Source organism: Palaemon carinicauda, chromosome 32 (assembly GCF_036898095.1).
Source record: "Palaemon carinicauda isolate YSFRI2023 chromosome 32, ASM3689809v2, whole genome shotgun sequence".
Classification (NCBI taxonomy): Eukaryota; Metazoa; Arthropoda; class Malacostraca; order Decapoda; family Palaemonidae; genus Palaemon; species Palaemon carinicauda.
In genome coordinates this window covers 56,934,037-56,952,904 of record NC_090756.1, presented here as the reverse complement: position 1 = coordinate 56,952,904, position 18,868 = coordinate 56,934,037, and the positions used below count along the sequence as shown (strand labels likewise).

Genomic DNA, 18,868 nt, shown 5'->3' with positions numbered 1-18,868 from the left:
GCAACAGTGGTTTGAGGAATTTAAGATTTATTTAGAAGCATTAGGGAACATGAGGGATGCACAAAAAAAGGCATTATTACTTCATACAGCAGGTAGGGAAGTTCGGGAAGTGTTTAAGACTTTGCAGCCTACAGATGACACAAGTGAAGCTGCAATTAAGGCTCTTACCACATATTTTGCTCCTCAGGTCAATAAATTTTTTGATAAATACCAGTTTTCAGCGCAAGCTTATCAGAAAGAAAATGAAAGTTTAGATGCCTTTGTGACTAGACTAAAGAATTTAGCCGTTTCATGTGATTTCTAGAGTTAGAAAATGTTATCATAGATCAAGTAATTGCACATTGCACATCAGAAGAGCTAAGAAGGAAATTATTGCAAGATAAAGATTTAACATTAGAAAAGGTAATGATAACAGGCAGAGCTTTAGAAACATCAAATAGGCAAAGTAACATATTAGGTAGTTCTACAAGCAATAGAATGGAAAATTCTAAAATTAATACAGTAGGTTCTAAGTGGAAAACCAATGAGAATCAGAGAACGAATATGACAAAGCCTAGTCATAGAAAAGTGCCTAACACTAATGTTCATAAATATCAGAATCAGGCTTATACACAGAAACAACGGGAAAAACCCAAGTGTTTTAGGTGTGGTAAAACTGATCATCTTGCATACGAAGCATAGAAATGCCCTGCTACTGGACAGACATGCCAAAATTGCAGAAAGCTGGGTCATTTTGCAACTGCTTGTAGATTTCCTGAACAGTACGCAAAGAAAATAAATGCTACAGTTGATGCTATGTGTCAAGAGAATAATGAGGAAAATGTTCATGATAATCAGGTTAGTTCAGAAACTGATTTGCGTTTCGCATAAACTCAGTCAACAAAGGTGCAAAGAAACATATCATGGTAGAAGTAATCATAAATGGTAAACCAATTTTGATGCAAGTTGACACAGCAGCCGATGTATCAATTATGTCTGAGAAAATAGCTAAAAGCATTCCTAATTTGTTATTAGAAGGTACAAATAGTTTTGAAAAGTTATAATGTTTTGATATTCATGTAATAGGTGCTTCGAAACGTAGAAGTACAGTACAAAGAACAGAAATTAGAGAGAATGCCATTAACAGTAGTAAAAGGTAATGGACAAACTTTGCTAGGTTTAGATTGGCTACAGTATTTGAAGTTAGATTGCCTAGTATTTTGAAGGTTGCAGGTAGACAAGATGAAAACATAAATGAAATGTCTATGGATAATATCATATCAGAGTTTCAAGACGTATTAGAAGATAAAATAGGTACAGTAAAGAACGCAAAGGCAATTTTAGTTTTGAATCCTGACAGTTCTCCTAGATTTTTTGCTCCGAAACCAATACCGTATGCATTGAAAAGTGCAGTTGAAACAGAAATCAAGAGATTAGAAAATGAAGGTTCTTGGAAAAGGTTACATATTCAGATTGGGCTACACCATTAGTTCCTATTGTGAGAGGAAAGTGGACAGGTTAGGTTATGTGGAGATTACAAAGTAACGTTAAATCCACAACTGCAAGTAGCTCAACATCCCTTACCAAATCCGAAAGACATGTTTGCAACTATGTCAGGATGCAGTGTTTTTTTCTAAATTAGATTTAAGACAAGCATTTCAACAGCTTCCCATGGATGAAACTTCACAAGAATTATGTACAGTAAATACATCCTTAGGTTTGTTTAGGCCAAAGAGATTACCTTAAGAGTTGCAAGTAGTCCAGCTATATGGCAACAAACTATGGACTAAGATTTTTTCAGGAATGCAAGGAGTATTTCATTTTTATAGATGATATTTAATTGCTGGTAAAGACACAAGAGAGCATAGAGAAAGATTGCGAACAGTTCTGAAGAAGTTGAAGGAACATAATATTAGAGTAAATAAGAACAAATGTATTTTAGAAGTTGATTCAGTGGAATACTTAGGTTTTGTAATAAATGGCAAGGGTATTCACAAAAAATAAAGAGAAGATTAAAGCTGTACAATCAACAAAAGTGCCAGAAAATGTAAGGAATTACAATCATTTCTAGGTTTAGTAACATTTTATGGGAATTTCATTCAGAATTTGTCTACAATTGCACATCCATTGTATAATCTGTTAAATAAGGGTGTAGAATGGAAGTGGACAAAAGAGTGTCAGAAATCTTTTGAAAGAATCAAGCAGGAAATAACATCACCTACATTCTTAGTACATTATCAAATGGATTTACCAGGTAAATTAGTATGTGATGCATCAAGCATAGGTTTAGGTGCAGTATTATCTCATGTAATGCCAGATGGAACAGAAAAACCAATTGCATTCACTTCTAGAGTATTGAACAAGGCAGAAAGGAATTACTCTCAAATAAAAAAGGAAGGTTTAGCATTAGTTTATGGAGTTAAAAAATTCCATATGTATCTTTATGGTAGGAAAAAGTTCACACTTGTTACAGATCATAAACCTTTATTAGCAATATTGGGTCCAAAAGCAAGTTTACCTACGTTGGTAGCTGCAAGACTACAACGTTGGGCAGTTACGTTAGCAGCGTACCACTATGATATAGAATACCGTCCAACATCAAATATGGGTAATGCAGATGCTTTATTCAGATTACCCGTAGACAAGGCTCCACAAGAGTATGATGACAGTGTTCTGTTAATTTCTGTATATGATGTACCAATAACTGCAAAAGATGTAGCACACAGTACCAAGCAAGACCCAGTACTTAGTAAGGTTTTGGAGAGTTTAATGACAGGTAGGGACTTATGTGGAAAGGAGGAAAATGGTAATACCATATAAGGATATATGGTATGAACTGAGTGTGACACAAGGAATAGTGATGAGAGGTTCCAGGGTAGTTATTCCTAATTCACTGAGAAATAAGGTTTTGTCTGAAATACATGCTGATCACCAAGAGTATTGTAAGATCAAAGTCAATTGCGAGAACTTTTGTATGGTGGCCAGGTGTAGATAAAGATGTGGAATGTTATATAAAGAATTGTATGAATTGTGTTATGCAACAGAACAATCCTCAATTTGCTAGAATGCACCCGTGGGAGTTACCCAGGTATCCATGGCAAAGAGTGCATATAGATTTTGCAGGTCCTTTTTTGAATTATTTGTTTTTGATAGTAGTAGATGCTTACAGTAAGTGGCCAGAAATTATCCCAATGAAGACAACAACGTCTTACGCCACAATAAAAGAGTTAATGCAAATTTTTTCAACGCATGGTATTCCAGAAAGAATTGTTACAGATAATGGTCCATAGTTTACCTCACAAGAGTTTAAAGAATTTTGTAATGTCAATGGTATAAAGCATACATTTTCAGCTACATATCATCCATCCACTAAAGGAGAGGCTGAAAGATTGTTCAAACGTTCAAACACAATATGAAGTGTAGAAAAGCAAATTCAGGTAATATATTTTTGCATGTGTCAACATTTTTATTGTCTTATAGAACAACGCCGCACAGCAAAACAGGCGTGGCACCCTCAAATTTGTTGATGGGGAGGAGGATAAGGTGTAAGTTAGATTTGTTGTATCCAAGTTTGCAAAGTGATTTAGAAGATAAAGGGTATAAACAAGTAGCAAAGCTTCCTAATGTAAGACATTTTTTACCTTTGTCTGATGTCATGGTAAGATCGTACAACACTCCAGAGAAGTGGGTACCAGGAGAGATTGTAAGAGAGATAGGAAATTTACATTATGATGTTCGTGTTGGTGATAATGTTGTAAAACGTCATGTTGATCAATTACAGCCGTTAAACAGAAAGACAGTAGAGCATGTGAATGTTAGAGATGAGAAACTTAAAGAAGTAGTTAGATCAAATGAGTCAAGTATTAACCAAGATGGTCCAACATCCAATGTAGATTCAGGACCAATTCATGTACCAGTACAAGATGAGGTTAAAGTGCTTCCTAATAGGATTAACAGAGGAAAGCCCCCTGAGAGATTAGATTTATGAATATTTTTACAATGTCAAGTTAAGGGGGAGAAGACTGTTATGTATTATTGTAATGTACTATATTATTTCAAGTGTTGCAGGTATTGCGCAACATTGCATCATATTGCATGAATAAGACATGTTATGCTTTATACATAAGAGTAATGATTTGTTTTGGTATTAGGATTCAAACATTGGTTGGTTACCTCAAAGATAGAATGTGATTCTTTATGATTTGTACTGGAGTAGGATTTAAGTCTTTTCAGAGCGATGCTCTTTTGTTTAGCAATGTTTTGGTTTGTCAGATTGTGTACGATGCTCCATATGCACTTGGGAGTCAGCTGTCACAGAGTGAACATTACAATGTAGTCTTTTATACATTAAATGTATTTTTTTTAGAATACCAACGTCTTATTATTCATCAAGCACACATTGACGAGATGGGATCAGCTGAGAAATAATTACTAACAATTGTTCATCTATGTTCCAGGTAATTATTATGGTTAATAGAACTTCCTACCTAAGTGTCAATATCGTACACCTCCCTGACCGCGACCACACCCTGAATCCCCTTCCCCTTGAGGGGTGCCTAGTCGAGCCCTCTGGCTGCTCCTCTAGGCTTTGCTTGAAAGGAAGTAGACTGCCCTTCGAACGTTGGGGTGAATGCCGTGGACTGTGTCGACACGGCCTGGGGTACCCACTGAAATGTGGTCGGGGTTTGTGCCACCATCTGGGGCACTGAAGGCAATGGCAATTGCAGTTGCTGTTGCTGTCTAAGAGGCTTGGCTGGCCGAGACGATAGCCTAGTCCTCATAGTCTTCCTCTTTGGTTGAGGACCCTCATCCGGGGAAGACTTTCTTTTGATAGCCAGGCCCCACTTCTGGAGAAGGTTTCTATTCTCCACAGCGGCCTTATCAACAACTTCTTTGACCAATTCGGTAGGAAAAAGGTCTTTGCCCCCAAATGTTGGAGGAGATTAGTTTCCTTGGCTCGTGCCTCACCGACGCCGAGGTGAACACGAACTCCCTACAATCTCTCCTCGCCTTGACGAAGCTATAAAGATCCTTCGTCACTGTGGCCAGGTGAGTCTTGGCCACTACCATGAACATTTCATGGACCTTGGGGTCACTTGCCATCGTCTCAAGAGTAGTCTGAAGAGGCATTGAGGCAGCCAGTCTTTCTTTTGTCTCGAACTCTCTCCGCAAAAGAGAGTCAGACAGCTTAGGGAGGTCCTCGCCGAACTGACGTCCGGCAATATCAGCCTCCAACTTCCCAACTGAGAACGTAAGATGGACGTCCTTCCAGTATTTGTTGTCCATAGGCAGGGCCAGCGACAAGGGTTTACACTCCTCCAGTGAGGGGCAAGGCTTGCGGGCCTCGACTGCTTTTAGTACAGCTGCAAACCCTTTCTGTAAAAAGGGGAAGGCTGTAGCAGGAGAGGACACAAAGGAAGGGAGCTTCTTACTCAATGCAGCTACCTTTGAGTTAGAAAAGCCCCTCTCTTTCATCGAGGATGAAAGTAAAGCTTGAGCCTTAGCATGGTCCATCACTATGACCTCCTTCGGCTCTGTCTCCTCCTTTGAAGCTGGTTCCTTCCTCAGCCGGACATAACAGTCCGGATATGACAGCTTGTTGGGCCAGAATTCCACCTCCTCTAGGGGAACTGAACCCAACTTATCCGAGATGACGATCTTTCCAGTCGTCATCGGCATGTGCTCAGCATACCTCCATGGGTTAGCATCTGAGCACAGGGGAAGGTCTTTCACATTGAGCCTTTTCTGGGGCCCATGTGATTGCTGCAAGGTTCTGCATCCGCAGTTCCATTGCAGCCGCCTTCTCCTGATTCTCCTTCTGCATTTGTTGGATCATTCCAACAATGGAGGAGAGGGCCTGTCCCAGCTCTACTGGGAGAGCGGCCGATGTTGAGGGAATAGGCTCCGGGATCTGAACCGGAGTAGCCGACACCTCGTCGACCTCTTCCTCTACAACGTCTGGGCTTGAACTTCATCCTGGGCTTCTGCCAGTAGGTCTTCCTCCAGACGCTCATCCACGTCAGACATCCTGTCATCCAACTGGATGTCTTGCATAGCGACCGCGACTTCAGCATCCACCTGGATCTGAACTTGGGGGATCTCCTCTTGAGGCTGGGGAATCACTGCATCAGCTGATGCCCTATGGAAAAGATACGCCCTCATCTTCTCACTTGGAAGATAAGGTCCCGAGGTATTCTTCTTGAAGCCCCTTACCCAGGTACGAAGCTTCTCCCTTGCTATATCCCTTGATTCCGCCGTCCTAGGGGAATCAAAGGCCACAGTAATCAGGTTAGTGCACACGGTACATACCTGAGGGTCCCAATACTGGAGATCACCCTTGGAGACAGCGCATGCTGCGTGCCTCCTACAAAACTATGTATCACTGGATATGCATAGTATAGCATAACAATTCAGAAAGGAAAGACACACACTTGTGTTTCCTTCACAACCAATTGTTGCAGCCTTCCAGATAATAAAATCGAATGGTTAATCTCTTCTAGAGAAACCAATGCAAAGTTTCCAGAGGAAACAGGTGGAGCTCACACCTAAGCAATGATTTTAAAATCCTGGATAATAGACAAGAAAGAACTCACTTTCTTATTTGTAAGGCAACAGCAAAGGGCTGAGCAAGACAATACAAAAGTGTTAGAACACACAGTGCTGTACCAAAACTTATACTATAGTTTTCTTCTTACAGTATATGTTATACTGAAGAATACTGGTACAGTATAGAAAGTTAAAGGCCGGCCGGCACACACCATAACTAGCTTTAAAGTATACTACTTAACAGCTATAAGGCGGCAGAACGCTGGTTCAAATGCATGTGCCGCACAGCCAATGTCGGCCGGCAATGACTGCCGGCCGGCAACTACACAAGGTAGTACCCGGCTGCCGGCCACACTCTTGGCGACTGGCAGACAAGGGGTGACATAAGCCGGCCGGCAAAGGTACACAACCGATGCCAGCCAGCAGCAAAAGAACCAGAGGACTACGACTACCCGGTTGCCGGCCTCATAGGCCGGCATCCGGGTCGGGTACAGAACTAGAAGAAAACAGAATGGATGCCGGGATAAGAGCGTACACTACCTCCAAGCCCGGCAATCCGAAAGAGTGCATATAAGGAAGGGGAGAATCTAATTCAGGCTTCCTGACCAATGCCGTCTGGTACTAGAGGCAGGCATGGATGATGGACCAAGGGAGGTCCGGGCAGCACTCAAAGCAGAAGAACCTTGCCGGCCGGCAGCTCTGCCGGCCGGCAAGGGACTGAGTCAATTCCACATCCTAACCTATCCTAGGTCCAGATGTAGAATGACGTACAGTACTGTAATGGCTCGGCCATTACGGAGATAGAGGAGAAGGGACAAAAGAGGGTCCTACCAACCTTGCTTCAGTGAAGGATCACCCGCAGCCAAGAAAGCTCATATTAGCCTAAGGGAGATCCAAGGAGGGATTTAAGATACCGAGGTATCAGGCCAGCAATACTTGCCAGCTCCCAGCGAACCAAAGCGAGGAAGGTGTTTCTGCTCAGAGGGAAAGAAACTTATCCTCCCACCGAGAACAGCAACAAGGACTAGTCTGGTAGATCAAAAAAGAAGGAATCATCTCGTAGAGAAACCTTCGGTAGTGACCTAAGGAGGCTAAACCTCCTATGTCTGTGTCAGGCCAGCGAGGGAGACTCTACCCCAAGCCAGACGACCACAGACTCAGACTAAAAACTCTGTTGTTCTGTCCCACTCTGAAACCAGACTTACTGGAACAGGAAGGTACAGTAACACCCCAGTATAGTTTTATCGAAAGTTAATTCAGATAAACCACTTAGGGATAAACCCAAGGTTTAAACAGAGGGAAAGTGATTGCATAACTTTTCCGAAGAAAGGAAAGCAACCGGGGAGTATGAGAAAGTATACTAAGGCACCATAAGCAACTTAGCCTAGGCACCAAGAGAATCGATTACCTAAATCACCGAAACTCACTCGTATACTATCTTGGAAATATTCAACATAATCTTAAATGTATAAAAAACAGCCTAAAGCTTCAATAAAATTTTAATACACTCGGAAAACCAAAATCATGCAGAAAGTACTAGGACCAAACGACTAGGCTACATGGCCTAGCGTAGGCCAGAGTTGGCGAATACTTCGCCAAAATAATACTAAAGCACGAAAGGAAATCCTATGTAACGCTAAATAGCTAAAATTTATTAAAGCAAAACAACCGGGATGTCGCTCTGGCTAACTAAACTTATTCCTAGCGAGCGACAGAGTCCATGACGCCTCCGGTAGGCTACGGCTCTCGTAACAAAGATTAATCATATTAATCACTCAAAAATTTACCAAGAGCCTACATTTATACATAAAAGAAATGGTACTCAACTTATCAGAGGCCGACGAAGTTGGAGAAGCCATGAAAAGCTGAATAAATCCAAGATTTGCTAGAAACACAGGAGAAAACACCGAGTTGTTAAGCTACGCAAAAAGGAATACAGATGGCGCCAGGATTGGCGCCAGGCACGCTTACGAAACGGGAGATAGGGAGCCTTTGGAGCGGCTCCCCTTTTTTCTTTCCCGATTTCGTTTCTTGCCAATTTCCCCCTGCGATACGTAATCTCTGTTCGGGGTGCAGATTGCCATGTGGCGTGTCAAGAATACGTCCTCTGATATGTCGCGGTATCCCTTTCACGAGGGATATTCGCTCCAGGAGTTAGAATTCTGGTACCTTAAGGTAAATTCTCTGGGAATATCGCCATAGTTGTAATATACCCTAGGAAGCTACCCAATAGGAACTTCCATCAGGACGACATGGCTTGAGCTCAAATATATATATATATATATATATATATATATATATATATATATATATATATATATATATATATATATATATATATATATATATATATATATATATATATATATATATATATATATATATATATATATATATATATATATATATATATATATATATATATATATAACGAACATCGCATGAATACAAAATCAATACGTATTTTTTAAGCTTTGATTAATATTCAGTTATTGTTAGAGAAGATCTGATAACTGATTTAGATGTTGAGTCAGATACGATGTGGAATAGTTTATGAAAAGTTTGATGAACAATTCTGTATTCAACGCAATTCATTATACCCTGTGATTACTTCATCAGCTGTTTGCTACATTTGTACAGATTCTCATATCCATCTTGTTCTATTTTGTGTTGGGGGGATGGGTGAACTTTTTTCATATTATCAGTTTGTTTACAAAAGATTTCTTGTTCATAGTTTCATTCCCTGGTTGAGTTTTTCCTCTTATAATAAATTATCTTATTTTATTAAAATAATCATATATAATTTCAAAATTTTAAATTTATTCAATGGTGAGTTTAGAAAATAGACTAATATGAAATATATTCAATAATTTGATATTATTAAAAGAAATTGGGAGAAATTTATGGTATACTAATTTTTCCAAAAAGAAGACTTAATGATAGTTTAATAGCAATAAGATTCAACAGTTTATTTCTTTATGCAGTAATTAAAGTGAAGAAACCATTAGGCAAAAATTTACAAAAACATTTCATGAAGGAAATATTTTCATTTTGGTTTATTTTATAGGATAGTTCACTCCAACATTAAAATAAGTATAAATTAGGAATAAAATTTCTGAAAAGTTTTAAATCAAATAAACTTTCTTACTATTATCACTAGATATAATAAATCTAATCTTGGCCCTATTATTATTATTATTATTATTATTATTATTATTATTATTATTATTATTATTATTATTATGAGTAGTAGTTGTAGTAGTAGTGGTAGTAGTAGTGGTAGTAGTAGTAGTAGTGGTAGTAGTAGTAGCTATGCTACAACCCTAATTGGAAAAGCAGGATAGTGTAAGCCCAAGGCTCCAACTGAGGAAAATAACCCAGTAAGGAAATGAAACTAGTAAGTAAACTACAAGAGAAGTAAATAAACCTTAATGCGGTAAATAGAATAGAGTTATTATTCCCGAATAAAAATGTAGTATCAACTAGATCATATTTCATTTACAACTATGCCCTTTTCCGCTTTCTGGTAGATCAAATAGGCCTAAAACTGAAAATTAGAATAAAAAAAAATAGACTTTTAGAATAAAAAAAAAGATGAATTACGATCTTAGATCTTATAAAACCCAAGTTATAAGATGTTTAAGAATGTTGTTCCAGGGAAAAGAAAAAGTTGAAGATGGATAAGCAGTTTTATATAACATATTTTGTTTGTTTTACTTGCGTTGAATGATAAATTATTGTATATATGGATGGTATTAATTCATGATGTTAATAAGAATCAGAGCTAATTATCGTTTTGTGAATTAATGACTCTTATTCTGATATTATTAATTAATAATTTTTGTAATGAAATATTACGTCCCCTTACCAATGTACAGCTGGCTTCTTTAATTCCGGTACACTGTACTCGAAAGGCTAAGGATATGTCTGACAGCTTTCCATTGTAGCGGGAAACGCTGTATTTAGCAAAATAGAAACTGTTGGCAATGATGCCTGCAAAACAAAGTCTCTAAGCTTGTATTAATTCTACGATGTGTTGTATAGCAAAATAAAGTTATTTTCTTCATTGCATATCGGAAAATTAGTTTTTGAAAATACTTTTGATCACCTGTTCACAAGCTTAGAGACTTTGATTTACAAACAGCGTTGCCAACAGTTTCTGTTTTGTTAAGCACAGCGTTACCTGCTAAATTCAAATTCAAATTCAAAAAATTTATTGACAAAAAGTGGTCAAAAGGAGCTGTTAGTCTTGCTAGACAGCCCACTCTATCTTTAATTTACATAAATTATCTTTGATATACATAAATGAACAAAAGCTAAATACAAGGGTAAAACCTAGTAATAATTTACATAAACCAAAAAATACAATTAGTAACATAGTTTTTACAATTGAAAACACCTACATGAATAATTTCACATTTACCCAAAGTACATTAGCACAAACCTTATATGTTTATTTCACAGAGACTGAAATTACATATAAATTAATCATAGTTATAATTTGATAAAACAATGACAATTATGATTCTAGGCCCGACGGTGCGGGCCGACAACAAGACCACGAAGAGGCCAGCCTCCCAAAATCGTCCAGAACTCTAAGAAAATATGCACACACTTGACAAATTCATCACAAAAACAATCATTCAACAAGGAAACGACACACCAAAACTAGCCGCAACAAAAACGGACCCGCCGCGATGCCAAACACCACGACTCCAAAGGCGAAGGAGCGCTCGACCTGCTACCTTGCGCCACAGAAATCGCGTGTATTTGGAACCACGAGGAGTTCGTGTTATAATAAATTTGAACGCTACATTACACATTACAAAATAACCAAAACATTTTTTTACATAAAATACATTTTATAGCCCGTTTTCACATAAAAGGAGAACTCTTATTTAATGTACAGAGAACAACCACTTCCATTTCAAATTCCATATTACTGCAGCAAACACAAAACATTATACAAATAAAAAGTAATATAGTAACTTCTCAATTTTAGTACCTTATATCAGTTTTTTTAAATTTATTTGCAATATTCTTGTACAAATTACTATTAATGAAAAAACACACCATTTGTTCAAAATTATTATCAAGATTCCTAAATTCTGCCAAAGAACTACATTCCATAATGTAATGTTGCAGTGTGTGAGAGTTTGCAGCGTCACATAATTTACAAGGGGTACCCTCTCCACTCATATTCCCAATAGTATTTATAGCCTAGTTTAAGTCTCATAACAATTCCATCATATTTAGCTGAAGACTTTCCATAAGTAAAACGTGTATTGTTACTTACATAATCATAATGAGACATACTGTTACTGCCGTTACTCATGATTGCCCTAGCATTCTCAATATTCCAACCTTCCCTTACTCTTGCCATGTGTGACTTTATTTTTCTCATACTAACAAAAGTGGCGTAATCTATAGATTCCTTATTGCACCCCTGTTTTGCTAATTCATCAGCAACATCGTTAAAATATATACCACAATGTGAGGGTATCCAGACGAGTTTTACACTGTATCCTGACCCTTTTATGACAGAAATGTACTCGTTGCATTTGGTAACTATTTCCTCATCTGAAGGTAATTTGGCATTTAAAGCCAAAAGAGCACTCTGACTGTCAACAAAACATATTATAGATTTTTCCTTATGAATTCCAAATTTCAAACACTCATATATGGCAAACAGCTCAGCAGTGGTAGATGAGCTATGATCGCCAATACGCTTAGATATTCTCTCCTCTGTACTATAACCAAATTCAAAAATTCTCTAATTACAACACCAAGACCAGCTCGACATCCGGTTACAGAACCATCACAATAAGCATGAATCGCCGTATCCTTTGGGTACCGAGATATCTTTTCCAAAAACAGCTGTTTAAGTTCATGGGGATTGCTGTCCCTTTTTCTCAATTCAAGTCGCTCTATACTTATATCTACTTTCTCAGTAATCCAAGGTTTTATTAGACGTGAACTTGGCAAAGGTACACAGAAATCAAAAACATTATAGTCATTCAATATTTTACAAAGCTTTCGTGAATATTCATTAAGTGTGAAGAATCCTGGAACGCCTTTCACATATCTATTTATAATAATTTTGAAATGCCTATCATTCTGTCTAATCAGTCTTATAATTGAGGAGACTGCCAACTCTCTTATTCTTTGAGTAACACGCGGGAAATTCAGCTCCATTCGCATTATTTCAATCCTTGCAGTTCTAGGGCAACCTAATATTACCCTCATAGCTTCGTTTTGCAACAATTCCAAGGGGCGAAGATCTTTATCTGAAAAACTACATAAAACTGGAGCCGAGTAGTCTATGATACTTCTAATAGTGGCAAGATATACAGACCTTAATATTGGAATACCAACACCGCTACCACGATTAGACAAAACACGTAATGGCTTAAGCCGAGATGTACAGATGTTCTTCACATAGGTAATTTGATCCATTATTTTACCAAAACCAATATACATACCCAAATATTTATAAATTGTTACTCTTTCTAATTTTACTCCATTCAGCCAGAATTCTTTATCACTTACCATTCGTGATTGATATTTTGTTTTACTCTCATTTACCACAAGACCTAAAGATATACAAAGATCTGACATTTCAGTCAACACAATACTCAAAGTCTCCTCTGATTTGCATTGTATGAGAGTATCATCCGCATAAATGATTACTTGTGAATTTCCATGAAATTCATAACTTGCAATTTCATCCATCAATATATTAAAAATCATGGGGCTAAGCACACCCCCTTGTGGAGTACCGAGTTCAAAATACTTTTCAGTGGACTCGTAACCCTGAAACATAACAGTTCCCCTTCTATTACTCAAATATTGTGAAATCCATATCAGTAGCTTGCCCTTTATACCCTTTTTAACAAGACACTCCAATATAACATCATTATTGGCTTTATCAAAGGCTCCCTTTAAATCTAAAAACATTCTACAGTTGACACCAGCAGTACTAAGACTTTTTAATACGCAGTCAGAGGTACTCTTGTTCCTCAAAAAACCATAAAGATTCGGAGAAAGGAGCCCGTCAACTTTATACAACAACCTATTTAAAACCATACGTTCCATAGTTTTTGATAAACAGGAAGTCAATGAGATAGGTCTGTAATCATTATTTCCCTTAGGTACAGGTATCATGAGGGCAATTGTCCATTTAATAGGTAAGCGACCATTACTGTATGATAAATTGAATAACGCTAAAAGAGGACTGTCCTCCATTGCTATAAGAGAGTTTATAATATCGTATGTTATGCCATCTTTACCTGGAGCTGTTGACTTCCCCTTCTTAACACTATTCAACATTTCATCCCTGGTGAAAGGAATACAGGTGTCATCCATTAAGTTCTTCTGCATACAAACTAGTCTACGTCTTTGTTTCTGTAACTTCCTAAGGCTTTCCTGTATATCTCGAGGTAGAGAATCTAAGTTCGACGCATACGACCATTTGGCGGCTAATGCCTCTGCTTTTTCCCTGACATTAGGATGTGCATTTGTCTTTCTTTTTACCCCCCTTACTTTATTGACACCATCCCAAATTTGACGTAGGGATTTTGAAAATGAGATGTCCCGTAGAAAACCTTCCCAATACTTACTTCTAACCTCTTGCCTCTTTTTTGTAGCATGTTCAGCCACTGTAACCATCGTTTCTCTGTATTGCATATTCTGGTCTTTAGACCATTCCCTATGGCATTTTCGTAGCAACTTGTTCCAGCCTTTCACTATTTTGTCATTATGATACCTAGGTTTATGATTACTGGCAGAATTAGGTTTTTTCTGTGGTTTGTAAAGTATGGATCCTATTACTGTTAGCAGATCCTCAAGGAAAACATTTTCATCCTCAATACCTAGCAGTTTATACTCTTTGTACCAGTCACTTACTTTTTCTATAAAATCACCTTTCTGTCTGTCATGCAATACATATCTAGTTCCATTGTTAATAAGTGAAATCTTTTCTAAATAAGAACTAATTCTAAGAGCAAAATGATCACTTAGTAAAGTGGTTACAACAGAAAAATCTGTCTGTACTCCAGGCATGTTGAAAAGTATAGCATAATCAAGCCTGCCTCCTCTAACATGTGTTGCTTCACAATTACCAAGCACAGACGCATTTTCAACCGAATCTAAAAATCTATTTAAAATAATCCCATTGTGATTTCGGGAGCAACTACCAAGAGCAGTATGTCTAGCATTTAAATCACCAAGTAATACACAATCCTCAGAAAAAAATACATCAGGTAGGTCCTCAACAGCCAAAGAATCCGCATGTACATAAACATTAACGATATATATTTCTGCATCTTTAAGCGTTACTTTAATAGCCAAATACTCAGTACCATTGACTTTACTAGCAAAGTAATACGACACTAGAATATTATTTTTTATGTAAATAGTTGAACCTCTGCAATTTGTGGACTCATTAGCTTTTAATTCAAAATGATTGTAACCGTTAATTTGGAGTGGGGAAACATTTCTACCTACTTCCTGCAAAGCTATTATATCAACGTTTGTAGACTGAGTATAAGCATGCAAATCAGTAATTCATTTTCTTAAACTATTTATATTCCAGGATATAATATGGAGTCTATGTGCCATTTTGAGAAATACTCTTTCTTAACTTGCTTGCAGAATGAAGAATATTCATTTTCAGCTGATCGGTTGGACTTTCCATATATTTGGTTATCGAATCAAGAATGATTGTAAAATCTCCGACCACATTTTCCACATAATCTGGCTTATTAGCTGACAAACCAACCTCGCATGTAACTGTGCTTTCACCACCATTGTCATGTACCTCTGCAACCACAACATTTTGAGTCACCCTTTCATTAACAACCACCTTTTTATTTTGCAAATATATACTATTCATAGTATTCTTAATAGCTAACACTGCCTGTTTCAGTTCTGCTATCTCTTTACGAAACTCTGAGGTAAAGTTATTAAAATGAAATTGAGTCTCCTCAGGGGATTTATTCTTGATCAAAATTTGGTTTTGCTGTTCCATACGCTTTTCCCAGATATTTTCACTAGCCACTGGAACCTGAGTATTAATAAAACCAGAACTATCACTTCTTAGATTTTCATTATTTGTCTTAAGTGAACGATCACTTTTGGGCATTCGGGGACACACTCTAGAGCTAGCATTATGAGCACCTCCACAATTGCAGCACTTTGGTTAAATTTTTTCCTTTTCTTTGATTTTGTCACCACACACCTTTGACTCGTTCGACTTACCACAAAATCGACAGCGATGGTCATTTAGGCACTTCCAGGCCATATGACCCCACCTGCAACACTTATAACACATGACAGGGTTGTCAATGAACACTGCAACACGTTTATAACCAAGGCACTTGATAAATACTCTCTCTATTGGCGGACCATTAATAAGTGCAATTAATTGTGGTTTAGGGACAGTCTCGCCGTCAACTTTAACTACTCTACGCTTTGCCCATATAAATAGATCGTCAACTAAAACATCTTCTGGGTCCAAGTAAGTAGGGTAGTCAAAAATAATTTCCTTTGTACATGCACCATACAGTTCCTTTGGTTTTTCCATTACAATATTTTCAAAGCCACTTTTTGTTAAAAAACCAACAGCTACCTCATCCTTTACTGTAATATATGGGATGTTTCTCCCTTCCTTAAATAGAACCTCAAATTCCGGATAACACTTGGGCAGCCGAACTGCCCAAAGAACCTGATCGTGGAAGCCCAAAACATTCCTCGGAAAATACAGCCGAGGCCTTTTAGCATTAATAACTTTACCTTCTTCTAGATGAATCATAGTAGAGCCTTCACCTAAAAACTTCTTTCGTTTATCATTAGTCATCCCATTAGATACAACAACACTGCTCATTTTCCTTTTCTTCATTTTCTTGCTTTCAACTGTGATAAAAGGTTGGTCGTCATCGCTGCTACTAGACATATCTAAATCCATAATGATGTCGTCCCGAGCTCCTTCAAACACTTGAATGCTGCTGTTAATAGTATTAGCCATAAGCCATCTGTGAACGGTCAGATAACTTCAAAGTCCGTATAATTATATAAACCTCAAAAAACAACTACAGCGGTGGGAACACGTCCTCCTCGCTGGAGAGTTGAGCCTTGAATGGTTACCTGCTACTATGGACAGCTGTCAGACATCTCCTCAGCTTCCCCTAAACATCACTTCCTCATGACCACATAATTTCTAGCCTATTTTTCTCATCCTTTCATACTTTCTCATGTAAAGAATTCATATGAAATATATTAGACGTAAATCTGTCATACTTTTCTTTTCAAATTTTGACATATTAGGGAAAGTAATATTTCCCCTAGAGTCATTCCTCTCGAATCCTTGCTAGCATTCTTCCGAAATCCTTGGAATTCTTTCTCTGGAATCCTTGTAATCATTCATCTGAAATTCTTGAAAAAATTTCTTTGGAATCCTTGGAATAATTTCTCTGGCATACCTGAAATTATTACTCTGGAATCCTTGAAATCATTCCTCTGGAATCTTTGGAACCATGACTCTGGAATCCATGGAATGATTTAAATGGAATCCTTGGAATCATTCCATTGTGATCTTTTGAATCTCTCCTGTGGAATACTTGAAATCATTCTTTGGAATCTTTAGAATCCTTCCTCTAAATTATTCCTATGGATTCCTTGGAATCCCATCTCTGTGATCCTTAGAGCAATTTATCTGGAATTCTTGGGAACATACCTCTGGAATGTTTGAAATCATTCTTATGAAATAATAGGAATCATTCCTATGAAATACTTGGAATAGCTCCTCTGGAATACTTGGAATAGCTCCTCTGGAATACTTGCAATCATCCCTCTATATTAGAAATGTTGCTGTTTTCAGACGAAATTTAATGATCTGTCACCATTGACTGAAGAGTTTCAATTCTAAGGATCTCCGTATGTTAATTATTTACTGAAATTTAAATCTAACCTCTCCAAAAATAAACAACGTTATAATTATTTTTAAAATTTGAATGTTATATATATATATATATATATATATATATATATATATATATATATATATATATATATATATAATATAAGAATGACTCCCAAGAGAATGCTAACAAAGCATGGGAAGGAGAAGAAGATGGATTAACGAGCTAAGAAAATATTTTGGTATAGACTGACAGAAAGACCATAAGCAGACGAGAGTGGAAGGACATGTCTAAGGCATTTGTCTAGCAGTAGACTATCTAAGACTGATATGATGATGATATATAATAAAGTTATTATCCTTATTTGGTTCTTACACCATTTCATTAACCAATATCTCGTAATTTCCAATTTCTACACAATTAGAGGGGAACACCCCAAGCAAGAGAAGTAATTTCATCACAACACTAAAAGATGAGCTATGCAATAAATAATAACAAAAATAACAGCAAAAAAAAGTACCCAAAGGAAATCGATATATCCATCGTCGTCTGGTTACGGGAGCAAAAGTGTTCCCAATTCTTTCGTGAGAGTCATAACTTTGAAACTCTTTTAAATATCTTAATGATCCAGACATTATTTAAGTATTACTTCTCCCTCCCTCTCCCCCAACCCCTGCCCCTCCCCCTTCCCTCTAAACCATTGCCTTCATTCTTTCAGAATTCTGAAAAATATCCCCTAAGCTTTTTTTCTTTATTTTCTTGCTTCAAATTCTGGTAGGGATTATTGTACCTTTATTACTTTCTGCCAAGAGGTGGGTGGGTTGGGGGGGGGGAGACTGGAAGGTTAGAGGCAGCAAGGAGGGAGGGAGCCATCATAATCTTTATTCATGTTATATTTCTCTCTTTTTTTCTTCCTCTAATATCTCGTAGCTTGTAATGGAAAAAAAAATAAGACTTCTACTATCTTTGCAAAAATAATAGTTAATGTTTATGAATATATATCACCATCATCATTAGCCATTGCTAGTCCAATGCAGGACAAAGACCTCAGACAAGTCCTTCCATTCCCGTCTGTTTATGATCTTTCTATTTCAGTCTATATAACTGAAATATTTAGCTTGTCAATCCATTCTCTTCTCATCCTTCCCCTATTTCGTATGAAATCCTTCTCTCTCTCTCTCTCTCTCTCTCTCTCTCTCTCTCTCTCTCTCTCTCTCTCTCTCCCTGAGCTCTTGAATAAACAGAGCCAAACGTGTGTCCCCAGAACCCATCGTCTTCAAGACATGTATCATACCCTGGATGTCCCTTTTGCATTGAATAATGAAGAGTCAAAATTTACAACGTTTGACGAATCCGTGAAAGGGACATTAGCTTTTTCTTTACGATGATTGACAGAGAATTCAATGGAGTTAATGTCAGTAATTCTC

General features: G+C 37.4%; 1 pseudogene; it reads right to left on the bottom strand.

Annotated features, from left to right (window-relative positions):
- LOC137625619 (uncharacterized) overlaps window positions 1-13,077 on the bottom strand; it is a 20,428-nt pseudogene extending 7,351 nt beyond the window's left edge.
- Between the last annotated feature and the right edge of the window lie 5,791 nt (window positions 13,078-18,868).